A 27,773-nucleotide genomic window follows, 5' to 3' on the forward strand; every position below is an offset into this window, starting at 1 on the left:
AACCATGATGCCATCAAAACGTCAAATCATTTTATCAAATGACGTTTTTTTATTTTAACGCATAATTATGGCGCAGTGAAAGTGTATACGATACTTCATGTGTGAACCATATTGGATAAAAATAAACAGGTAGCCACCAGTCATGCCAACAACAATCATTAGCTGTGTTTGTTGTGTTTGCATCATCTGTATGGTCTATCACCTGTCAACACTCTGACTATACTCATTCTGTATATATCTGTATGATCTATCACCTGTCAACACTCTGACTTATACTCATTCTGTATATATCTGTATGGTCTGTCACCTGTCAACACTCTGACTATACTCATTCTGTATATATCTGTATGGTCTATCACCTATCACCTGTCAACACTCTGACTATATACTCATTCTGTATATTACAGTCAGATTTGCCTATGCAATCATGTGACTGTTACATGATAATTAAAATGCATATATCTGTACCAGTGTTGAAAAATTACACTTGGACATTAAAGTCTATGCACATCATGTCTATTGTTAAAACTGTAAAGATATTAACATTTTAATAGAGAATGCTTTGATACATGCTTGTCAGCTGCTAATTCACCAAAATTCAGTAATTTAGGGAAACCAGAAACTGTCAATCAAATGCAGGATTTGCAGCAGTTCATATACAAGTATCTGTGAATGCTTACAATACCGATGACCAGACTGGCTGTCAGCAAATTTAACATGGATGGTTAAAAGGATCAACAGAATTACATTGTTTGACTAACTTGGCTTCTAAGACTACTAAAAATTCACTAGAAAGTCAACAAGAATAAATTCAATTCCACCACCCTAAGAGAGTATCAAATATGAAGAGTACAAGACAGCTACACACCCCTACACAAATGTCACCCAAATGAAGAATTCAAAAAAGGACAACACACCATCAAAGATTCCAAAACCTAAACAAATACAAGCCAAAAAGGATTAATTTTAATACCAAAGTGCAAGCTGTCAAAGTCAAGTGAAGTTGATTATTTCTGTCAAGACAGTCACAAAATTACATCCTGATATCACAATGTCTGATTTTCTGTTCACCCAGCAGGGCTCCTAGATTCTTTGCCTGGCAGTACACACCAACATTCCATGGATTTGATTCCTTCTTTGACGATGGAAAAGAGAAGATTACTATGATCACATGACTTTAGAGGTGAGAATTGCATCAGGAAACTTTGATAAAACAGTAAAATTGCAAAAGTGCAGAAGTGCATTTGATTTTGTAGCTTTCAATTTCGATATTTTTTAGAATGAGGTCTAAATATTGTAATTGTAATAACTTTGTTTTCACAACTATCCTTCTCTTACTAGAGTCAAAAACAGTGGCAGACACAACATTCTGAATGATCCATGTTTGTGATTGGTTACCAACGCTCTATCATGCAGCAGGTGGTAATGTTTCAGAATTACCACAGAATTTGGACGGTGTCAATCTATGGGACACTTTGTCCATGTAATGTTTCAGAATTACCACAGAATTTGGATGGTGTCAATCTATGGGACACTTTGTCCATGTAATGTTTCAGAATTACCACAGAATTTGGATGGTGTCAATCTATGGGACACTTTGTCCATGTAATGTTTCAGAATTACCACAGAATTTGGATGGTGTCAATCTATGGGACACTTTGTCCATGTAATGTTTCAGAATTACCACAGAATTTGGATGGTGTCAATTTATGGGACACTTTGTCCATGTAATGTTTCAGAATTACCACAGAATTTGGACGGTGTCAATCTATGGGACACTTTGTCCATGTAATGTTTCAGAATTACCACAGAATTTGGATGATGTCAGTCTGTGGGACACTTTGTCCATGTAAGTACAGGAATGAGAATTAATTCATATTGGACACATTGTCCATGTAAGTATAGGAATGAGAATTCATCTTGGTTTTTGATAGACGTGTTTCAGAATTACCACAGAATTTGGACGGTGTCAATCTATGGGACACTTTGTCCATGTAAGCATAGAATTAAGAATTAATATTGGTTTCTCATAGACATGTACACAATGTGGCACAGTGCCATATTTTTATGTAATATTAAAAACTATCTACTGTTGCTTGACCAATCAGAGTGCTCAATTCAGGGTGTTTTATTTACTCGCAAAGCCTTGGTCACCAAATTCCAGAAACGAATGACAGCTCCGTAGTGAAGTACTGTCCAATCAAAAGTGAACATGTCATATTCTGTAGACATCTGGTACGTTTTAATATTCAAATTTGGTAACACGTCAGCGGAAACCAGCTGCATGCAACACAAAATCTGCTGTGCCCTAGGGCATTTATATAATGTGCCCTAGGGCATTTATAGGATGTTCCATTACATTGGAAGGCTATTTCACAAATAAAAGTTTTAATTCATATCCTAAACATGTTACATTGACAAAAGGGACGGTTGACGTAAACACATTGAAAACGAAAATATATCAGTTAGGGGCGATAGTTTTTAAGTCGGATAAAACCCTCGTACTCGGGCTCTTCTGGTATATAAAGTCCAACCCTACGATAAAATGAAACCACACTTTGCCTGCGGCCTCGACATTTTATCGTTGGGTTGGACTTTATATACCAGAAAAGCCCTCGTACTCGGGCTTTATCTTATACTTTATACAGGCCTGGGCTTGTTAATGAATAATTTTAGTCTTCAAACAGACAGACAAAAATTAAGACCTGAACATTTCCACCATAATGTTCATTCATATCAAGGCCTTTGAGTTTGATCAAGTGTTAGAAACTTGTGTCCTTTGATGTGTTTAAGTGAACACAGATAGAAGACAAAGTGTGGTTTCTTTTTGCTTCATATGATCAGTTTATTTCCATGGACATAAATCTTGCATATTTAACAAAAGATAATATGACACCTTAGGAGCATTCTGTGTGGCTGAGGCACATTATACTTACACAATATATGAATTTCAGGCACTTGTGATCAGATGTGTTTCTACTTTGAAATAAATTACAAACATGTACCCTGTTACATGGTTTTTTTCCACATTTCAAGTGTAAACCATTTCAGGGGCACTGCATCACCAAGAAATGAAATACTTCACAACATTGATCCAATAACTAAGACAGCGGCACTGCGAGTTGGAAATTACAAAGTCATCATTGGTGATGTCTACAAGGGCAAATGGGATGGTTGGTTTAAACCTGAACAAGTCACAGATGGTAAGATTTACACTTTGAATGGAGAACACAAAACGTTAAAAGAAGTATAATAGCTGATTCAGGTTTATAGGTTTAACTGACCTTTAGCAAGTATTTTATGTATAAGGTATTCTCAGGAAGTTCAATGTTTAAGGTAAAATATGCTCAGGAAGAGATATTTGAACTGTAAGACTTTTATGATACTTTTTTATCCAGTGCCTTGTGGGAGCTCATTAAAGAGAATTTTTGATGGATTATTGAAAATTTAATTTGCCTTTATAGGACGAACACACGGTTAGCAGCCAATTTGAACTTCAAATGTTGGTACAAAATTGTTGTTAATTTAATTTTGCACTGACACTTGATTTTTTATTCAGAATTTCAGAAAGGAAAGATTTAAATTGAACTGTACTGATATTTTGTTAATTTTCCAGATGAAAGGCTTGAACTGCTTGCTAGAGTTACCAGCAGTTGATTAAACACACTTTGAAAGGGAGGGAGGATTTTCAATGTTGAAATTCCAAATATTTCACGTATTTTAAAACTTCAAGACAAGAGCAGTGAACACTTTGCGAAATATTGAGAAAGTTAATATATCCTGTATTTAATTTACTGATAAAATAATCCAGTACATAAGAGCACAAAAACAATGATTACTTCTAATTTCAAAGAATCTTCTCGATACAATATTTTGTTTATGATTTGTAATTCTAGCAATTAGGGCCGGCCATTCTACTATTGATAGGAGAGCAGCCATCGTTGAGTGTGGTCACAAACCCACCAATGCATTAGCAAATTGTAAACCAACAAAATCATCGTGTCTTTATAACATCAAGAATGATCCGTATGAATAATATAAAATTATATTCTGGTAAGTCACTCGATCACCAAACTTTGAGTATAACCTCACTATAGATCATTTCAACTTTCTATCATTACTAAAGATCATTTCAACTTTCTCAAATGTCAGAGTCAAGAGATCCCTTGAGTAATGCCTTCATAAATATTTTGATTATCATGTTATTTGTGATGTAAAGCCTAAATGATTTTTACCAGAATGAAAGACAATACTTTTACAGACTCTGGTAAAAAAATGATCAGTGTCAAAAGGTCGGGACACATTAAAAATACCGCAATTATACGGTGTCGCTCACATTTGATCAAAATTGGTACATACCAGTATGGGTTACAAAGATCAACAATAAATGTTGTTTCTATCTGTTCAGTGCAGGAAAATACTACGTTGATGTTATGACAATAATTTCTGCACAGCACAACCAGAAAAACAACAAGAATGACAGAAGTTTGACATACTGCTACAGAGAAATTGATGTTTTGATCAAAAAAAGGGCAAATATTGTCCTAAAAACACAAATATTGAAATTTCACCACATTTTTTGCAAACAGCTTCTCAGCTTGTCAAAAGATGATCTGCAACATTTCGCGAAATCTATCAGCAATATAAATCACTGGGCCATAAGTAGTTACAGCACGCAATCTTATTTGCGCTAGTGATATGGATGTACATTGTATCTCAGACAGCGTCTAACTAAAAAAAATTATAAATCTGAAAATTTACTTAGTAAAAAATATTAGCACAGCTTTTCTCATTTGGAAAATTTTTTTTTTAGAAATTTACAGTTGTAAAAAAAAATGTTCACAATTTCATTGTGACCACCCCCTCCCAAGATCTAATGGTCCGTCCCTTAGTTTGAGCAGGTCTGTTAATATGTAACAGTTCATAAACAATGACAGGAAATGACTACAGGTCAGTGGAGTATCCTGTTTCAGCCATTGGTATGCGACCACTCATGAACATTTGCAGAATTTCCTTTTTCTTACCTCATTTGCACATTTTTGACACTGATGTGTTCATTTGAACAAATTCACATCTCAACCCTTACATCTACCTGTACACCAAATACTGAGACGGTAGCTTTGGCGGTATGGGAGCCTTTGTGTGTGACGGACATACATCCGCACATACCCACAAATATACAGACATGCAAATCAATTCAGCTTATACGATAACCTCACATTGGTATACCAAATGTGAGTAAAAATCTATACATAAATTTTTCAATATTTTGTTCAATTATTGTCTTGAAAACAGAACTTTTCTTTCTTCTGCCACTTAAAGTGTACCAAAATGTTGTAAACTTGACATCATCGTGTACAAGATGAAACTTTTGTTTTGACAAATGAATTTCTAATCATACAGAGAATTGAATGTTCAGCATCAACATGGGACATTGCACACATACAAGCTGTGTTGACAATTTCAACACAGGTATTTCAATATGATTTCAAATTTGGAGTAGAACGATGAAACTGTGGTTTATAGATATAATGAACATACCTTTTGTCTTTATTAATTGATGGGGAATCAGTACAATTAACAGTCTGACTAAAATCAAGAAATTGATCCATGAGTGATTATACCATCATCTCTGTATTAATAATGTATATGATAGTTTATGTGAAATTTATGAAAAAACATGGCTGAGAAACATTCATAATGATACAAGGAAGTGTGGAATGCAGAGGAATAAGCTCCGAACTTACAGACTATTTAAGACAAAATTTGAATTTGAAAGTTACTTGCTAGATATAAGATCTTTTACCTATAGGAGGTGGCTGACAAAACTAAGAATTTCAGATCACAACCTTCAAATAGAACTGGGTAGAAGGTCAATTCCAAAAGTTCCTGCAAATGAAAGATTCTGCAAATATTGTAAGTCTTTAGTTGAGGATGAATTTCACTTTGTAATAGAATGTCCAAAATACAGAACTTATCGAGATAGTCTATTTTCATCCACAAGTTTGTATAATCCTGGTTTTCTTGATTTGAATGACAGAGAAAAGTTCATGTATATCTTTACTCACAAAGATAAACTACCTCTTGCCAAATTTATTTCTTGTACTTTAGTTCCTCCCCCAGCAGCAGTTTCATCCAGTGTTTGCTGAGTTTTGTAATTTTTGCCTTAATTACCACACTCCTTGAGTGTGTTATTGAGCAATAAAGTAAAGTAAAGTAAAGTGTATTCATCTTAATGTTCAGAAACAGAGTCCTTTGTTTTCATCTATTCTCTTTTTCCAGACATTTTGAAAACATTCCATAAAGACTTGATGAACACCAAGGTCCAGCTGTGTTGCTATGGTTTCCACCTGATGATCCCAGAACAGACCCAAAACTACATGGTTGAGCCTGGTCACCCTGTCACAGAGTCAGGACACTGGTCAATCTTACAACATTGTAACTAGAGCTATCACAGATGTCAGAGTCAATGATGTACACCATTCATGCACTGTAAAACTGCGTGTGGGACGGCTGTACGGACAGCGGATTAGCAAGTTGGCAATGTTTTCGGAGCAATTACAGTGATTTATACACAGATTTGAGAGGAGATATGGACTTGTAGTAATAAAGAAAGCAGTCAGACGGTTTGGAGTTGAACTCTTTATTTGAAATATCACAGTCAAAATTAATAAAATCAAATAAAGTAAACTGTTGCACAAAAAACCCCTCCCTCCCCACCCCAGGGGACTGATTTCTTTCCCCTGTACCGTAGTCTGTCCATCAGTTCAACATTTTTAGATTCAGTCAAGGATTTATTCAAAAGCTTATCTTTGAAGAAACTACTTTTTTCTATAATCATATATCATTATATTTTCCTTTATTTTTAACATAAAAATTTAATATTAGAGTATTTCTATCTAATTTCTTATTGTTGTCATTGAATAACTACAGCTCATTTACACATTAAAATTTTTGCTATATTTGTAGCATTATTTGTGCAATCAAGTATATTGTTATTGAATTATCATGTGAACATATTATTGTTTACATACATAGTCTTTAGTTACAATACTGAGTCATCTTTGTGCTTGAACAGTCATATCTCCTAGAACCAAATACTCAACAAATACTCATCAATGTAGATGCAAACTTAAATCTGATAACATCTTGATTATGTAATAGACATTCTTGATCATAAAATTTTCAATGTCAAATATTAGTTCTGCAGAGAATCAAAAACTAGTTTTGTGGCTGAAGGTGCATGCCAATAAACTATCAATTAGTGAACTCAACGAGTCAAATCTTACAGAGCGGTCACCCTTACAGAGCAGTCACTCTTTAGAGTGGTTACCTTGCACACACAGCTGGTATTTACATGTGAAAAGCCTTCTACAGAACAGCCACCTCTGTTATGTGGCATTGGTCACATGGAATTGCTCCAATTTGGATCAAAACCAGTGTATAAATGGTCAGCATATCTGACTTTGAATGACATCCACCAAAAATGATTAGAATGGAAAGCAAGAAATGGGTATATATGAAGTGATTTTATGGCTGCAAAATGACTCTTTCCAAAATTGCATCCATATATTATTAGATTTATGGTTTTGAACTTTGTTACTGCTGTTATCTGTTCTTAAATTTATCAGTCAACACACCACCTACAGTCATGCCACACACCTTCTATAGAAAGTCGTCACCTTTTCTTGATCTCTTGTATGACCACTCATGATACACAGGTTTGACTGTATGTGATTTTGTTTGAATAACATTACTTCAACTTTAGCCAATTTGGAAATATATTTGAAATTATAGCACATATTAAGTAGTTCTGTATTGCAACTTATATGGAATAATGTCATGTATATTTTTACAGTGTTTTTATTTTAATGTTGGACCATGTGGAAATGTTCAGAATTTATTTTGTCAATACTGCCAGTATATGTAATGCCTCTATTATTGTGAACAGTTTGTAAAATCTAGACTCCAAGTCATGGTTTACAATGTCACTAGTCGAAAGGAAATAAAAAAAAAATTTTGCTCACAGCCTCTTTAGCTTTTCAAAAGCAAATCCTGAGGAACAATTATTTTATCAGGTCTAACCAGGATGTACAAAAGTATTTCTATTATTTGTCAGTTTGGTTTCTCTTTCCTCTAATTAATATTATAAATGAAGCATTAATTTCTGAAAAAGGGTCAACCTCAGTACCAAAAAGCAACATTAAAATTAACAAATATTTTTGTATTTTGTTAAAAGGAATTTATGGTAATTTTGATATGACAATGTACAATTCACTTTATGAAAAAATACTTCTCCAAAAAGTAAGTTGGAATAAAAATATATAAGTCCTACAAACACTGTATTGTATACAATGTTATTGTTGACAAATGAATTCCAGTCTGGAATAAAATTCAGTTACCCTCACTGATATTGGGCATTGCAGTACCCTGTTGAACTGGGCATTTTGATATGAATTTTGGAGTAGAACAAAAAACTCTGCCTTACAGACATGACAAAAATATTGGAAAAAATCAAAATGACAGCTAATGGAGCTTTAAAGGTTCCAGTTCCAGAGAAAATGCTTGAGTCTTGTCAGTCTTTTGTATGTATTGTTTGGGATTTTATTTTATCTGATTGTGTACAAAATAAATATCAGGCCCCAGAGTTTATAATTTGTCAGGTAAGCCACCATTCTAGACTCTACAATTTCCGTTGCATGATTCATTAGTGTTGCCTTAACTGGTTGCATTCTCAATATTATATGACTGCTCTTATAGATTTTTGTTTGGCAAAGTTGCAAAGCACTCGCTCAAAATTTTGTTGACACTCTTTGTGAAAGGTCAAACAAACAAAACAACAAAGGCTGTTAACAGTCCATTTCCTTCAACATTGTTTCAGAGGTGGGTTTCCTCCATCAAAGTTGACGAATAGAACATTTTATCACTTGCTCATCCAAAAGTGTTTGAGAAAACAGCCTGAATACATTTTTGCTTGTAAGTTGTCACTGACATTGTCTCAGTGTAACATCAATATCAATGACATAAAAACTCTTTCCACTGTTCAGATCATCTTCAATCATAACAAAACAAGACAAGACAATTTGCCAAATTAATCACTTTTTTGAAAATAAATGAACATATTGATACATAAGTCACCATCAATTCTGATCAAAGAGTATGTTTTTTCTATTTTTCAGTATACAACCCCGACTGCTGTACATGTACTGAAGTATTCATGGGAATGTAATGCTTGACATAAGGATTACATTTACCAAACAGAACAATTTTAACACTCTATAAAAGCTGATACAGTTCTATACCACATCATGAGTGTTCAATCAATGTGTGCCTGAATGAGAAAATGAGGACGCTTAAAAATAGAATGCCGATGATCAGAATTTTCAAAGCATATTGATAATTAATAACAAAGTTCTAGATGATAGCGTTGTTAAATCATTATTAGAATTTCCCATTTATGTGTTTTCATATTCTGTACCACTTCATTTTTCATTTGTGCTAAAAAATATCGTATCTTAGTGTCATGGCTTAAAACTGAATCAGAAACTCAAGCTATATATACGATTTACTGTATCAACGAAAGCATTTTAAAGAATTCAACATTGAGGGCGCTATACACCAAAGCCCGGCCGCTCCTCCAGTGTAAATATACCATCACATTTATATTTCGCTCCCTTGACAGAGATTCGTGATTTAATAAGTGAAACCATTGTCGCTGTTTCTGCGACAAAACATGTGAGGAAAATCTTTATGGACTTTTGTACAACTATTCACAAGTCAGATAAAACACCTGTTCGAACTAAATAAATGTTAGGGCACCGGAATATCTGCAAGATGTCGGTCAACAAGAAAGTTGCACGATAGATTTCTATGCTAATTTAATTAATCATCTTTTTATCATCAGTACAAAGCAAACTTAAAGAAAATTTACTATCATTAACTCCCCAGCTACGGGGCGTTTTGCTGCAATCACAGTGGAGGGACCGTGTTTCAGAGAGCGAGCTGTAGCATGCTGTGTTAGCACTCTCAAGACGTAGATGTGGGTCCATTGCTGTGACGTTTTCAGACGGGATTCCTGCCTTAACGGGCTGAGTTTGACTTTTACGGCTTTTATCGCAAAATCAGCCCGTAAAAGGCAGGAATCCCGTCTGAAAACACCACAGCTATGGACCCACAGGTATCTCCGAGATGTGCCTAAACGCGGAAAGTTACTCAGGCATACAATGAAGATACCGACGTGCTTACAAAGACGTGAGCTGTGGATAAAAATGAAAATACCAATGATCTTGGTTTATTTGTCTCGAATGAAAATTGTATACCTTCGATACTGACCTCCGTTATCAAATGTTAGGCCTATTTTCATGAACTTTCACCTGGAAAATTAAATTATGAGCACTCTGAACAACCCTACCCGGCGACACTGAACATTTTGTCACAGTTTCAGAAATACCTTGTGCATTTACCAAATTTTATCTTCCTTCTTTTAACACACTACTATTAAACCTGTCATCGTCATGCCACAGAAACTAATTTTCCCGTTTTTTCTACTGAAATTCAAATAATTAAACTCGAAGTTCAAGATGTAATTCAAGCATGTTATTGACCATTTCTCAACATACAGCCGCCCATCAGGTCAATATTGAGTAAAGAGCCTCCAGAGGCAGGTAGACGCTAAGGTAGTATGCGCCTCGATGAACAACTTGACCTTCAACTCGATTTCCTCAAGCAATATTTCAACCATACTCTGTCCACATCAAAAGTCAAAATTTTTGTACAACAGATATTACAAGTTACCCATGATTTACTGATATTTTCAATTCAAACTGCTGCTCCAGAGGCAGGTAAATTTTAATGTTGTGTGCGCCTCAATCAAAGACTTGTACTTTTGATCTACTTTTCCTCAAGCAAATATTTCACCCACACTCTTTCAAAACCAAGAATAAAATTGGGGTTTAATTCGCAAATATTCATTGGTACTAGAGAAAACAAAGTATAGGCTACCCCCATTGTTTAAACATTATGGTACTCTCTAACTGACAACCACGTATAGGGTACCTCCATTGTTTATGTTGGCTTCAGAAAATGTTGTCCCTTCAAGGAAACAGAGTCGTGTACTCGGCCGTGTGGGGGCGTTCGGGCATCTCAACCGGAAAAAAAACAAGGTCCGTCGGAGGGCTCAAAGCCCGGCGGTGGCAGTCCCCGGGTTGGTGGGTACCCATGCTTTTTACCCAAGTTTGAAAAGTACCCCTTTCCTAGAATATTTCTGAGAAAATACACCCCCTATTTGTGGCAAATCTGGGAGAAATTAGCTGTAACGAACATACCCTTATTTTCGGAATCTAAGAGGTTTAGTATGTTGACTTTCAGGGTTGACCCTGGAGGTTGACTTTGTATACATGTACATACATCAAAAATGTTTGTCCTCACCTGATTTTAGTCACATTGTGAGTGAGACTAGACCAGATTTAGTGTCCTAGGGAGATTATGAAAGGACTACCCCTAATCTCGGAGGTTACTCTGAAAAAATACCCCTTTTCTCGATTTCACGGACCTAGAATCTCCGAGATGACTGAAGAAAAACACCTCCTTTTCCGTGAATTTGGTAACGCGCATGGGTACCCACCAACCGGGGACTGCCACCACCGGGGCTCAAAGTTGCCGAAATCGACCGAATTTCCTTCTTTTTTCTCTTGAAATTCAAATGAATAAACTCGGTTTGAAGTTCAAGCTTTATTTCAAGTATGTAATTCACCTGTTCTCTACAAACAACCACCAAGCAGATCAATTATCGGGTAAAGAACCTCCAGGGGCGATAAACTTTTAAGGTAGTATGCGTCTCAAAGAAAGACTTAAACTTGAGCTCAAGCTTTCCTCTAGAAATATTTCAACCATACACTGTCAAAATCAAAAATAAAAATCGGCGGTCACTGTTCAAATTTTGTACTGCCGAAATTACAATTCTACAAGATTTACAGATATTTTCAATTCAAACTGTAGCTACGGAGACAGGTAAACTTTAAGGTAGTATACTCCTTAAAATTCGGCTCAGGCTTTCCTCAAGCAATATTTCAACCATACTCTGTCAAAATACAAAATAAAAAAATTGGTGTAACCGTGCAAATGGTTTTACAAGAGAAAAACCACATATAGGGTACCTCCATTATTTAAACACTTAAGTACTCTATACCTGACAACTACATATATCACGGTTTCTCCTTTGTTTAAACACTCCGGTACGCTATACCTGAAAACTGAGTACAGAGTACCTCCGTCGTTTTGGCTAGCTATAGATTGGTTAGCTTCAGAAAATTCTGTCCATTCAAGGAAGCAGAGTCGACCATCGTCCGTGTGGGGCGTTTATGGACATCAACACCAAAAAAAAGTCCGCCTGAGCAGTCAAAGTTGCCAAATTTTCTAGTTTTTTCTCTTGAAATTCAAATAAATGACTCGCTTTGAAGATCAAGCTGTAATTCAAGAATGTAACTGACCATTTCTCAACATACAGCCGCCAAACCGGTCAATTATTGGGCAATGGGCCTCCAGAAGCAGGTACGTAAGCTGTAAGGTTGTATGCACCTCAATGAAATACTTAAAGCTTTCCTCAAGCAATATTTCAACAATAGTCTGTCAAAAACAAAGAGAAAAATTAGGGTCACCGTGCAAATTTTTGTACAACACACATTTCGAATTACCCAAGATTTACCGATATTTTTAATCGAAACAACAGCTCCAGAGGCAGGTAAACTTTACCTGAAAACAAAGTATAGGATACCGCCATTGTTTCGTTAGCTTCAGAAAATGCTGTCCTTTAAAGGAGGTAGATTCGAGTACTCGGCCGTGTTGGGGGCGATTTTTACAATCAACACCAAAAACAGTCCTCCGGAGCAGTCAAAGTTGCAAAATTGGCAGAACTTTCCAGGTTTTTCTCTTAAATTGGAATAAGTAAACTCTCTTTCAAGACCAATCTGTAATTAAAGCATGTAATTGATCACTTCTCAAGGTACCGCCGCCTAGTAAATCAATTATCGGGTACGAAACCTCCCGAGGCAGGTAAACTTAAAGGTACGTAGTATGCGCCTCATTGAAAGACTTAAGCTTTAGCTCAAGCTTTCCTCAAGCAATAATTTCAACCATACTCTGTCCAAATCAAACATCAAAATTTGGGGTCACCGGTCAAACGTTTTTACTACAGAAAATATGAATTACCAAAGATTTACCGACATTTTCATATTTACTGTAGCTGGCAGGAAACTTATAGGTAAATGCGCCTTCATGAAAGACATAAACCTTTAGCTCAAGCTTTCCTTAAGAATATTTCAGCCATACTCTGTCGAAATCAAAAATACAAATTGGCGGTCACCGTCCACACTTTGTACTAGAGAAATTAAAAATTACCCAAGATTTACCGGTATTTTCAATTCAAACTGTAAATCAAGAGGCAGGTAGACTTTAAGGTAGTATTCGCCTCAATGAAAGACTTCAACTTTTGATCTCGCTTTCCTCAAGCAATATTTCATCCACACTCTTTCAAAACTAACAATAAAATTAGGATTACCGTACAAAAATTTGTACTGGAGAAAACAACCTATAGGGTACCTCCATTGTTTAAATACTACAGTATTCTATACCTGAAAATGCTGTCCCTTCAAGGAAGGTGTCGAGTACTCGGCCGTGTGGGGGCATTTTTGGACAACCAGACCTCCAAAAAAAGGTCCGCCGGAGCGGTCAAAGTTGCCAACACCTGACGAATTTTCCCGTTTTTAATTTTGAAATTCAAATAAATAAACTCGCTTGGAAGTTCAAGATAAATTTTTCAACGTTCATGAGGTAACCGATGATAATCTAGCAGGGTACGCCAGAATTTGAAAGATAAAATACTATTGCTGTATTTTATGTAAATTTTACAAATACATGTATCGGTATTGAACTTTCTTAAGTGGAGAGGGGAGGGGGTCAGTCAAAATTTCTGAGTTAGAGAGGGTGGTTACTCAAATTCATTATGGTTGGCAAGGGGTTACTCAAAATTTCTAAGACTGTCCCTGGCTGCAGTACTGTAGCTCGAGGTTTTGCCCTGGTATGTAGGTTTAACGGCAAAACTGTTATTTTAAAAATAAAAACAAAAAATTATGGGAAATTGCAGATAGGTAGAGGTAAAATAATCAAAAAGTGTGGAGATCTGTTTTGGTAAGGCCCGCATGATGTACTCACACACTGAACACCAACCCTGTTCATTTCAAAAGTTAGCAATACTATATCATAATATGCCGTGATAGATTGAAGGAAAATACAAGGATAGGGTTGCCAGCATTGTTAAGACCAGTCATCCCCTGATGTATTTTCTAAAGCCATGTGCTATACATCTAGCAGGGACATTGACTTATCTAAATGTATCTCTGAATTCATCTCTGAAGGTCTTGTGTAACTTTGAAATAAAGTCAGTGATGTGCATATGCAAAGATATACTTATTTTCACAAAACTTAATGTTAAAGGCGAGCAATTGTAACGTTTGCTGATTTTTTTCACTATTTTTTATTCAATGTCACTACAGCTTTGTTGTTGCTTTGACTCTACCGGACAAAACAATTTTTCAGGGTAACCGCTATAATAAATATTTCTGCCAAAATGGGTGAAAAAATTGTTGCCATTCCCTTCGCTTTTCCCCAGAAATCAATTCAATCACTTGGCAAACCTTTAAAGGGGCCTTGTGATTTCAAAAACAAGGTTTTCCTTTTTTTTAAAAAAAAGTATTTCCCTTTCTCGTATGTAAAGACGTAATTTTCTGATTTGGTCCCTGTGACAACTTTTTATTGAAAAATTCCCCAGTCCCAGATGATGACTCCATATATTTGGTGTCAGTTCTGACAAATAGCGTACCTGAACTGCTTATAAACCTGTAAGTTATCAACAAGCAATCTCTGGTTAACTCACTGTTTATTTTATTCATTCTGTCTGTCAGGTAAAGTTCTGTTCCAAAAAGACAACCGTAAATCTTATGTGAAGAATCCGACGTTCTGAACGATTGGAAAATTGGCTGATCCAAGAGAAGACTAGACGAGAGGAAATGCAGCTTAGAAAACACCAACTGAAGGAACACGTTGTTGACCTTGAAATTTTACAACTTTACCAAAATGATGGCATACTTAGTCGCTATATACTATCCGCAATGGCAGATATCTTTGAAACTGAAATACTTGACAAATCTGGTCGTTTGGAGTTGGTTTGTTTCATCAATAGAACCGTTGTTATTGAATGTTACTTAAAGCTGTTGGATCCGGTGCATGTCAACGTAGACAGCGACGCTGAAAAGTGGTCACTCTATCGTGAAGTGTGTCGCAGTATTTGGATACCTGCTGTGAATCGGAAGATTTCGCCAGATAAATTTACAAATCTGGAATCGTCATGAAAATTGTGAATATCTTGAGTGAGAAGAAATTGAAGATAAGATATGAAGAAGACCAGGTAAAACGACATTTTTGAAAATTAATTATTGCTAAATTGCGAAAACATCATTTGGAATAATTAATCAACAATTGCTAAAACTGTCTGGCATAGTATCGAATCCATTAATCAGAAGGTTTTACGCTTCTAAGGAAAATTAATTGGAGAACATTTCGTGTTGCAAAAAAAAAAAAAAGAGAAACTTTTATTACGCAGCAATAAAACTTAACAATTTTCGAAATTTTAATCGGTAATCAGGAAATGGTGAAAACACAAATATTGGCACGCAGAGAAAAGTACTTTATTTGATAGTCTTCTGACTATAAACTCATAATAAACATATTGTTAATCTTATTTTTTTACATTACATTATCTGACTTTGATTCTGAACTACACAATAATCCAATGAAGTTCATACCCACTCCCCTCTCTGTCGTACAATTCTTTCTGCCATTACTTCCCATGTCGAGTCATACTCCTGATGAATTGGTCAAAATGATGATAAATCAGTATTCTGATCAAAGTAAAAACTTATCAGATTTAGTAATTCCGTGCCATGTTTTGTCGTAGTCCATCCTGAAACATTTACTCTTTAAACATTTAGAAATGCAAAAAAAAATGTTCGTTAAGGCTGTTGACCTTGTTTATCATTAATTGTTGATGATCTAGTGGAGTTGCAAGAAATACGAACTGTATGAAAACCTCGAGATAGTCGGAAATTTTATTTATTGTAACTAACGCCATTTAAACCTTTTGAGATGTTTGCATTGCGAAAAAAAACCCTTTGTTTATTCTATCAATAGTTCTACTCAGGAATAAAAAGACACGATGTGCTCTGCAGACTCAGTACGCCGAAGAGATCACGTGATACAGGTACAAACAAACCCACGTGTACAAACGCGTAAAGAAATGCACATATTTCGGTGCGTGTTTGTGCACGTTGCTTTTCTTTGTACCGTGATCCATTCGAATTCCGGGTTGTTTACAATAATAATTGTGTACGTGGTGCAGACGTCGACAGTTGTGCACTCATCACCAAAGATTTCAAATCAAGTGAAATCAATAATACTCTCATCTTCACACAGGGAAATTAATATTGATTCTTTTCACAGATACGGTTGGATCTTGTAAGCATTGGTCTGTTGATAAGTGCTGTATGTTGTAGCAATGTTCTGACGCCGACATCGAGTACGGACATTGATAAGATGAAACATCTTGCCCGTCATTATCAATCATCAACTATTGATAGCGTCACAACAGCAGCAGATTTGTTAAACAAAGTTGTCGGCTGTGTGCCAGTGCTTGTCAAGGAAGAAGTTATTTCCGATGAAACAAAAGACACAGAGCAGAACGATGTCAATGCTAACGAAGTTCCGCATCTTCAAATCAAACACGCATTGAAACATTCAACTATTGATGCTAAAAGTAGTGATGAAGAGCGCCATCACACGACGGACGTCCATGGAACACCCAGAGGTTCGAACCGAACGTCATCATTCCTGAGAAAATTCACAGCCTCTAAAACAACGTTGAACTCATAAAGATTTAGTCCTTGATACTGTGACTTCATATGCAAATGTTTCCATCTTTTTAAGTCTGTCACCTCAAAGTCTAAGTAAAGAGGTCCAACTTATCCAGAAGAAACCGTAGAGTTTTACAAAATAGTGTTTGAACGTAGTGCGATAGTTTGACTATGGGCTGTTCACAATTGACATTATTGTTCTCTCACAAATATGCACAGATAAATATTTTTGCTTTTAAAACTTACTCACTTAAGAATGAGGAAAATACACCTTAATTAGTAGGCGACTGTTAGTGTAACGAAGTTTACTTGAAGACATATCACGACTCAGAGTACGCAGAGTACTACAACAGCCAAGTATGCAACGTTGATAAAATGTGTCCGCATTTCAAGTAGCAGTGTCCGATGTCGCACTCATGCAGCTATAATTTAGGAACAAACCTGTAACCGTGAACAGCACTAAGGTAAACCAGTAACGCTATTATCAGTGCGCCATCAGAGAACAACTTACCGGTAATACGCATTTCACTGTCTTTTGAAAGTTTCTCCCTAATGCCAGAACATTTTAAAAAATACACATTCTGTAACCGGGATATAAACGTAAAGAAAAGTTGCCGCCAAGAATTGATGAGATTAATAAGGCAAAATGAATTGGTATCATTTGCACTAAGGCGTGGATTTGATGTCGTGTATGGCAAGATTTAGAAAAAATAATAGTGACGCCCTTCTTATAGTGAAGTCTGAACTCTGAATACACTCTATGGACCGAAACCAGAAAAGGGCTCTATGACGTTGAGGTTTTGAAGGATGATGTTTGGCCATGTTGATGTGTGCTGAGAATGATACCTTACAACATACTTGTATAGAAATTGCAATATTGGGATTTTTGAACACAAAAGTCTAAATTTTCATATTTTAATTGAAATGAAGAAACCAAAGTTGAAATTATTGATTTTTTTACCAAGTAAATCGTACTCTATCTTAAAGATAGCAGTTTTATTTCATTGCATTGCCATAATGCATGTTCACTTTCTTTTATGAACAGAAAAGTAGAAAACAAGTACCGTACCGGTTTTCGGGCACAACGCCCATTTTTACCTTTTATAGCCCCTGCCACTATTTCTGTATAAATTTTCAATGGTAATAAAAGGGGTGAGATCAAATCTTACTATTTGGTAATTATAGTAGTATAGGGTACAGTACCAGTTATCCTGAGAAATTTCAGAGATTTGGTCAAACTTACAAGATAGTTAGTCACACTCAAGAGAGTTGGTCATGCTCACGAGCGTGACAAACTCTATTGAACGTGACCAACTCTCTTAAACACTCAACAGAAGAAATGGTAATGTACAAGTCACCCTAGCTAATTGGGTTTTAAAAGGTAAAATGGGGTTATGAGTATGGGTTGTGCGCCAGAACCGCTACTGTACGCTATCGTTACTGATCTCATATTTACTGACATGCAATAAACATAGGTTTTTTAAACATTAATCACACCTTGATACGACCCAAATCGCATTTTTATTCTACTCTTTCACTAAGACTTGAGGAAACACCTCAAAAAGTGCGTTCCAGACGATTTCTTTGAAACAAACTATGACTCTAAGAGAAAACTCTTGATGAGTCTAGGTATTACATTTGACACTGTGACAGAATAGTTAAAAATTCCTGTATTTCCATTTTCACTCGATACCGAGTAAACCATACCGCCATGAATTCTCTTTGACTATGTCTTAAAGATTTCTGTTGTACATTCCAGAAATTAAGGATTGAATTTCTAAAGAGAAATGACTACACTCATAAATCTATCTAATAGTTTTCAGTTTCCATATCAAGGAAAATTTAAAAACAACAAACAAACAAAAATGCATTTCTACTGCCTTCCAACTTTGACATTCTCCTTCTTCTGTACATTTGAAAGACAGAGATGTCACGTTTCTCGTTACAGCTTACGAAGTTGAAGACAGAATCATGTGCATCAAGAAAGTCATCCACTGGGTTGATAACTATGCACTCGCGCGTGTCTGCTATGATCCATCTATTTCCATATGGAATTTATAATGTACATCCACTTTGGCCCGCAAACACCGCCTTTATATTTTCAGTTTCATAGTTTGCACTCTATGTATGTAATATTGCGTGTCTCTATATGGAGGGAGGGTACATTACTTTGCAGGCCAAGACGATAGCAATTTTATCTTGCTACATCACTACACCCCACTTTGTCCGTACAAATCACAGACAAAGGACGCCATTTGTGTCATCAGTGTATCAGACAATGTCCATGACATTCCTAAGTCATGGAATGTACAAGAGGAAGGTATCACTTCCCAGCAGCAGTTTTATCATCTCCTTCTTGCCTTTGCCTCTGAAAGAACTGACGCTATCACAGCCAGAGGTCACATGGTGGCCAAGCAAATGAAGCCAGGGCAGTTCTGTCTCCAAGATATTTTGTTTACATGTAGCATTCGACCATTTTGCTGGTTTGATGTAGGAATAGCTGGCCCTGTAATTGATGAACAAACTCACAGCTAACATCAAGACGTCTATATCAGGACTGAATGACAAATCTGTCTGTATGCCTGCCAAACACGGGATACATGTTAAGCACAAAATATCTTCTGTTACATCCATGACACTATCTGCAGACTGCAGCCTGTAGCAGAACTCACTCTCGATGATATAAATACATGATGATGCCAAGTAGACACTCTGAGTAATATGCTTTCCATGATTCAAATAGAAAGAGTATTGGAGAGATTCCGCATTCTTACCAGAGGCAGAATATTTTAATTGCCATAGCATATTTAGACTAGGTCTTGTGATCCTGATTTCTGTAAAGGTACCTGCAGTTGCCTTCGTTTTCTCTGCATCTCTTATAGACATGTCTCTGCACTGATTGATTGCTCTTAGCTTGTAAAATATGCTTAATGCGAATTCTGCGAAGGCGGCTTGGACTTTATTATGCGTCCGTATCAACGCAATGGCTTCTACAATAATGGCAGTCTTTCCGTGATATGGTATGGTATGGTATTGTATGATATATATATATATATATATATATATATATATATATATATATATATATATATATATATATATATATTATATATATATACACACAACACACACTTTATTTCCCTGATATGAAAAATAATACACTTCATACCATGAAAAGCAGAAAACAAATATATATATATATATATATATATATATATATATATATATATATATATATATATATATATATATATATTATACACACACACACACACACACACTTTATTTCCCTGATATGAAAAATAATACACTTCATACCATGAAAAGCAGAAACAAATTTACAAATCAATGGTAATATGGAGCCAGAAATATTGTTTTACGCTAGTCCAGTCTGGTACATTTACGAAATTAAAATTACACATGCGCTGCTATACAAAAAGTTCGGCAAGCAATCTTCGTATGTATATGAGAGAAAGTTTGATACCAGAGTAAAGCATTCCTGTAAAGCATGTTTTACATTCTGAGGTATCACAAAATGTATCGCGCACCTCGCGCTATTCAACCGAATTCGTTAACAAATTTGCAGCGATTTATGTAAAAAATGCTTGAAAACATCATTTCCTTAGGTCTTGAAATCCGTAACAATTAAACAGTAACAAAGCAGCAGGTCCCGATAAAATTACAGGAAGGGTTTTGAAAAATTATGCCAGACAACTCGGTCCCATTTTTTTCCCACATTTTCCAGATGTTATTAAATCTTCATGTTGTCCCCCGTACATGAAAGACATCATCAGTTCCAAAGAAGCCCAACCCAAAGCAGCTGAATGACTATCGTCCCATTGCCTTAACATCAATTCTGAGCAAGTGTATGGAAGGTACTGTGCGGAAGCATTTGCTTTGTAATGTGGCTGATAAGTTAGATCCATTTCAGTTTGCGTACAAAGCTAATAGAGGGGTTGAAGACGCATCTATCACTCTTTTTAATTTACTTTCTCAACATTTAGAATCCGCAAATGCATACATTCGTATTCTTTTTATAGACTTTTCAAGCGCTTTCAACACCATTGAACCATATATTCTCCTTAGACGTCTTATCAATATGAATGTCGATGCCAACATAATTCTCTGGATCAGTGATTTTCTTAGAGAAAGACCATAACGGGTATGTGTAAATGGCTACATGTCAGAGGAAATTGTACTGAATGTTGGTGCTCCACAACGTTGCATGTTATCACCTACTCTATTTTCTATTTACACAGATCACATGAGGTGCAATACTGCAATATCTTGTTCAAATTTGCTGATGACATGGCTCTTGTTGGGCTACTTAAAAAGGAAGATTGTCTTTCTGAATATTTCCATTAATGTTGAAATTTTAAAGACTGGTGCATAGATAGCTATTTAGATATGAATATTAGTAAAACAAAGAGCTTGTCATTGGTTGTAAAGTTTGCCCGGATTTTACTCCTGTCACAATCGACGATGAATCTGTTGAAGTCGTTTCATGTTTCAAATACTTAGGTTCATTTCTAGATGAAAAACTCACATTTGATGAAAATACTGACTATATAGCGAAAAAGTCCCAACAAAGATTATACCTTCTCAGGAAACTCCAATCGTTCAATGTGAGTCAAAATATCTTACAAATAGTGTACAGATCCCTCATTGAGAGTGTTTTAACCTATAATATCATTTTGTGGTACGGAAATTTGACTGTCAGAAATAGAAATAAGCTGTCTCGTATTGTGAGGATGGCAGAAAAAATTATTGTCTGTAGTCAAAATTCCTTGTAAACCTTTACCAGCTGGCAGTGAAAATACGGCTAGTTTTCAATCGGGTTCGAACCCACAACATACGGCATCAGTCGCCTAGCGGAGAGGCCACAGAGGAAAGCGAAAGGAAAGCGCAAAATATTGTCAATGATTCTGATCACCCTCTCCATGGTTACTTCCAGAAACTCCCGTCAGGGAGACGTTTTCGGGTTCCTCGTGCAAAGAAAAATCTCTTCAAAAAGTCATTTCTTCCATCAGCAGTTTCAATTTAAACTCTCAAACTCGATGTAGTTGTTTTAAACCTCCTGTTGGTCCTTTGTTGTATCCGTCTGTGTTTCAATTTTTGTATCTATGTCGCTACCTTGTGTGTGTTTTTAAGCATTTCAATGTGTAATAGCGTTCCTTTTTACAGAATGCTCTTGCTAGTTGTACTATTTCAATTTGTATATGAAGGCAAATTTCTACACTTATTGTGGATAATAAAGTAATTGAATTGAACTGAATTGAACAAAATGCAATTTAGACATAATTTATCATGTCTTTCTGTGATTTCCACATCGAAATATGGTTGGCCTAAAAGTGCCACGGATTTTATATTCTGTACCACTTCATTTTTCGTTTGTGCTGAAAAATATGTCTCCATATCTTAGTGTCATGGCTTTAAACTGAATCAGAAACTCAAGCTCTGAAGTTTAAAATAGGATTTAATATACGAACGAAAGCAGTTGAAAGAATTCAACATGAGGGCGTTATACACCAAAGCCCGGTCGCTCCTCCAGTAATGTCAACTGTTGTGTAAATGTACTGTCATTTCACTCTCTTCAAAGGCGAATTGATATATGAAACCCAGTGTTGCAATGTTTCTGCCACAAAACTAATGAGGAAATGTTAATTGGACTTTAATGCAATGCTTTAAAATTAGGAAAAAAACTATTCGAACTAAATAAATATTAGGGCACCGGAAGATCTGCAAGCTGTCGGTCAACAAGAATAGCGAAGGAAAGTTAAACATTGCACGACTGATTTCTATGCTACTTTAATCGTCTTTTTGGTCATCAGTACGAACACATAATTAAAACAAAATGTTAAGAAAATTTAGTATCATCAATTCCCTAGCTGCGGGGTATTTGTCTCCAATCACAGTCACTGTGTCTCATAGAGCGAGCTCCATAGCGTTCTCTGTACTTGCGGTCGTCACTCTCGACATGAATCTAACGCGGAAAGTATACCATGGATGTAATAGACACCGACATGAGTACAAAGACGTGAGCTTTGTATAAAAATTAGAATACGGATGATATTGGTTTATTTGTCTCGAATGAAAATTGCATACCTTCGATACGACCTCAGGTTCTCAAAATGTTATTTTCACTTTCACCTCTGAATGAACAGCCCTACCCGGCGACACTGAACATTTTGTCACCGTTTCAGAAATACCGTCTGCATTTACCAAATTTTACCTTCCTCCTCTTAAACACAAAAAGGGAAGTCCGGGAAACTAAAGTGTAGACGGACCCTTTCGGCGTTTATATTGCCACAGAAAACAATTGTAAATTTGTACTTTGAGTGACTTGTTATATGGGACCCTCCAAGCCACCGGAGTTTTTTTTCATGATGAAAACGGAAAACACTGAATGGATAAATAATGTTGAAGAAAGTCGTCTTGTGACGAAAACGAATGTCAATATAGAAATAAAACAACCGTGGAAAGCTGACATTAAATCATCCTTTCTGCGCATTGCCAATTGGTCACTGTTGAAGAATTCACCGATTATTGTCCTGTACGTATACTCGTCTCAGCTGCATGTACGTTTTTTTTTGAAAAAGATAAATGTATTTCAACATACTCACAAATAAAACAAATCTACATAACGGTGAATGCATTAAAATTACAATGCGTCTTGTCTGAAAAAACAAACAAACAAATAATTAGCTGCTTAATTAAAAAGATCATCATATGAATGCATTCAGGATGCATTCTTCTCCTTCAAGTCTTACAAGGCTTGAAAACTTTGTGATAAAATCCTCAGTTTTGTTCATCATCTTATAAGTGAAATATAATGTATTCATCCATGAGGAGAGATGACATTTCAATTGCATGACAAAGGATAGCTGTGGGTCATAGCTGTGGTGTTTTCGGACGGATTCCTGCCTTTTATGGGCTGGTTTTGACTTTTTACGATTTTAACCCCGTGGCGGGGTTAAAATCGTAAAAAGTCAAAACCAGCCCATAAAAGGCAGGAATCCCGTCCGAAAACACCACAGCTATGGACCCACAGCTAGACAAAGGATTGAAGGAAACTTTAATCCCATCAAGAGTAACCGAATTTCGAATATTCCAAACTGTATATTTTACAAAGGAAGTAATACAGTAAATAATGTCAGATGTTGCATTAATATCATTTTCGATTCCTGCAATTGCTAATCTTTTGCATGTACGTCAGTAGGTTTGTATGTGCGATAGCGCCCTCTATACAAACTCTTTCATCGTTCATCGTATCCCGTAATGGCACGATGCTGAAGTTGGACTCAGTTTCGGATTCGGTTTCGGATTCGGTTTCGGATTCGGTTTCGGATTGGAGTGACTGAGAATAGTTTATATTTTCAGCTAATTTTTATTATTGTTTCGAAGGATATGATAACTCCTGATACAAAAAAAAAGTTTTTTAACTGGATCGCCTGACTATAGATGTAGCATGTATTTCATGACATAAATTTTTCGCACATGATTATAATTTATACGGTTTTAAAAGACAATTTTCCCGACCACAGCGAATTACCTCAAGAGGGCGGTATATAAATCGCGAGAGGGCGCAAATGTCACTGCACTGCTGGCATATTTACAACAACACAAGTGTCGTAACAGTTGCAGCTGGCTAGCTGTGATAAGATGCAAAGAACCTTTGCTGCAGCAGTGCAGGTATGTTACAATAGAAGGATCTAAGAATCTTGTGATCTTATCCAGTATGCCTGCAAACAAGAACATTTGGTGCATTAATGTAGATACATCATGTTTAACTTTCACTGATTTTTCTTTCATTCACTATTTGTCTCTTTCAGGGATTTCTTAGACAATTGAATCCAAGATTTGCAGAGCAAGCAACAGATTTGCGTAGGAGTCTTGAAGGTAGTGTGGTTATGTTGATACATAAAATGCTTGTGTCATATTTTACATTAAACATGATATTTAAGGTGTGTACATGCACTGAAATGCTTGAAATCAAAGATATCATGGTTTTAGAATACCTAAAGAATATAGAAAATTTTCATTCTTATTTTGCATGTAGGCACCTTAAACATCATGTGAAATGTAAAATATGACACAATCATTCGTAAGTGTTTACTTTTTGAAAACTGCACTAGGATTGTTAATCTGAAACTTAATTCGGGTTCCAAGACAAGAAACAGTCAATTTCAAACAAATAATATACCTTTTCCTTGGTACTTTCAGAGGTGTTTTTGCATAGGCATAATGATATGTCAACCTTGAAGTTGACCTAGTTCTGCAAAGACCTGCTGTGGGCATGGCTTTTCTCTCAAAGCATATCAAAATTCATATTTTCACTGGATATAGCCCTGTCATTCAAACAGGGAAAAGAGTTTAGTTGTATCATGATTAAGTAAAATATTTGGAATGATATTTTAGCAAAATTTAACTAAAAGCTGGCAAATCCAAGTGGTCATTGACCTGATTGTGTACTATTTTGTGTACTATGCATTGCATGACTTTACTGATATCAAGATATACAAGCACAATATTCCATTCCATATTTTTCAAACCTACTGAGTCTTTTGAAAGATTGGCATGGCAGTTGAAACCCAACAAATAAATAAATGGTAAACGCTACTGCCCAGAACTTGCTAGCTTGTAGACCAAGTAGTGACAGTCAGGCCTTTGAGGGTGCAATTGCTTTTGAGGAGACAGCTCTTAAAAATTACCGATTGAAAAACCGGTATGGTTTATGCCAACTTTTGATAATATTGCATACCAGTAAGTGACTGTGTACCTGTAATTCAATGATATACAGTAGAATAGGTTAAATACTTTAAAAAGTTGTGATCACCAACTTTGTCAGGGATGTGCTAACGTTGATAATCAAAGTTTTTTTTATTCTACTTACAGATGTAAAATGTCACTTTGTTAATATTACACCAGTGGAGACAGGATTGAGTGTATCTCATCACCCTTTTGTCAGTATTGAAGCAAAGTTTTTGCCAGGACTTTGGTAAAAGAATTGTAGAGTTTCCATACAGATGTAACCCATTCCTACAGTTGCAGTCCACTAAGCAGAAATCTCTTCTGTCAACAGAATGAGGATTTAAGTTACACAGTTGTTGAAAAAAAAGATTACAAAAGCCACATAAAAGAAAGAAAGAAAGAGAACTGTAAAATTATGATGTTGTGCATGTAACCTCCTAGTCTCAGGCACAGGATCCAATATTCAAGAAGGAATTAGAGGTGACATGCAAAAACAAACTGCAAATGTATGGAAATGTACCATACTTCAGGAATTATTTGAACTTATGAAAACAAAACAACTAAGCCCTTAATATATTTACAAATTTTTGCTTAAGTAAGGCTCATGATTATTGAAAATGCTCGCAGAAAAATATACTTAAACAGCAAAAAAGTGTTTTGTGAATTTTTCATTTGCTTCAAATGAAATGTTTAAGTGAGAAGTTGAAGACACATCAGTTATGAAATATTTTGAAATGAAAACAAAAGTGCCATAAGATCTGTAGAGAACCTTTCACATCCTAGCACCTTTACCAGCAGTCTCACACAGCTACTGTACATAATAAACCATGCAGTGATCCAGCTTTCATATGCGTTGGAGAAATGTGCACTCAGTGATAACCATACATAGGTCGCAAGATATTAAACAATTTGATTTTGCACACTCTACCTATGAATTCTTTCATATATGTAGAAGGATTGTATTATTAATATCCTAATATTTGTAAAGATGGAAAGTAAAGTAATACAATGCATTCTTTTACATCAGGAATGTGTATTACACATAATAAAAGAAATATTCAAGTAGTGTTCTTCAATTAGTATTTTAATACTATACAGTATCTATTTTCTGTAATGTGCATTAACAAGAACAGCTAACTGTACTTTGCAGCTCGAGAGGGTGTTTTTTACCTTTGGTATGCGAAATCAAATAACATTGCCATGGCACATAGACATTTTATCAGTCTGTTCAAGTGTACAAAGTTCAAAGAAGCAACTTTCTAAAGAAAATTAGACAACAGAAAACCCAATTATTTTCCCACTAACAAAACATGTATAGTTAATATTATTTGATGTGCACCAGATTAATAAAATCAACATAGGAAAATCTGTGTAACATTTTATGTAGTTTGCAAACATGATCTTGACTTGTAAGTTTACAAATAAAACTATATTTTCTACCTTAAAGTTGTTGTTCTGCATATGTCATTCAAAAGTGTATTACTCTGTGTATGTACACCAGTACATGCACTCTTTCAGTTGCCATTTCAAATTATTTTATTCTTTGCACATTGGAAGTAACAAGTAACAAACCCCCACAGGTAGACAAAAAAGTACTGGTACACACAACAAAGTCAAATCCATACAGTAGAGATTATGGATGTCTGGTATGTAACTGAGACCATACTATGGGAAAGAGGTTCCCAAGCTCTTTGTCAAAAGTTTTGTTAGCAATAGTAGCATGTGTGACTTTTGTTTAGTGTTCAATGTGTGTATGTTAGGACAGTGTGGTCTCATTTACATTCTGGCTTGTGTTGTTCCATAGTGCGATGACAGACCACAGTGTCCAGAGGGGCTTTGAACAGAATAACAAGGAAAACACTGAGGTGGCAATTGACATATGCTATACATCTATACTGTCATTGTAGTTTTTGAAACAGTGCTTGCTGCAGACTTGTTAATTTGTATATCCAAAGAGGGGTGATACGGTACTAAATCTACATAGTATTCAGATAATAAACACATACTTATTGTTCTGCTGTAGGTGGCTGCTCCTTGATAGATTCTAGACTCTAATTCTAG

At 35.7% G+C, this 27,773-nt stretch overlaps 2 long non-coding RNA genes across 5 annotated transcripts in view; both read left to right on the forward strand.

Moving 5' to 3' along the window:
* Positions 1–417: 417 nt before the first annotated feature.
* Positions 418–27,773, forward strand: part of LOC139142714 (uncharacterized) — a 125,344-nt gene continuing 97,988 nt past the window's right edge. Inside the window, exons 1-3 of one of the 4 annotated variants that reach the window (XR_011554458.1) lie at positions 418–1,183; positions 1,342–1,483; positions 3,052–3,203. This is a non-coding gene — a long non-coding RNA (uncharacterized lncRNA). Of the gene's footprint in view, positions 1,184–1,341; positions 1,484–1,529; positions 1,728–1,919; positions 1,995–3,051; positions 3,204–27,773 lie in introns of those variants that run through there. The other 3 variants (XR_011554459.1, XR_011554456.1, XR_011554457.1) reach the window with 3 other exon arrangements.
* LOC139142610 (uncharacterized) lies at positions 24,560–27,158 on the forward strand. Its single transcript, XR_011554428.1, has 3 exons — positions 24,560–24,653; positions 24,794–24,860; positions 25,857–27,158. It is a non-coding gene; the product is annotated as an uncharacterized lncRNA (long non-coding RNA).

The sequence above is a fragment of the Ptychodera flava genome, chromosome 1, assembly GCF_041260155.1.
Source record: "Ptychodera flava strain L36383 chromosome 1, AS_Pfla_20210202, whole genome shotgun sequence".
In the NCBI taxonomy this organism is placed as follows: Eukaryota; Metazoa; Hemichordata; class Enteropneusta; family Ptychoderidae; genus Ptychodera; species Ptychodera flava.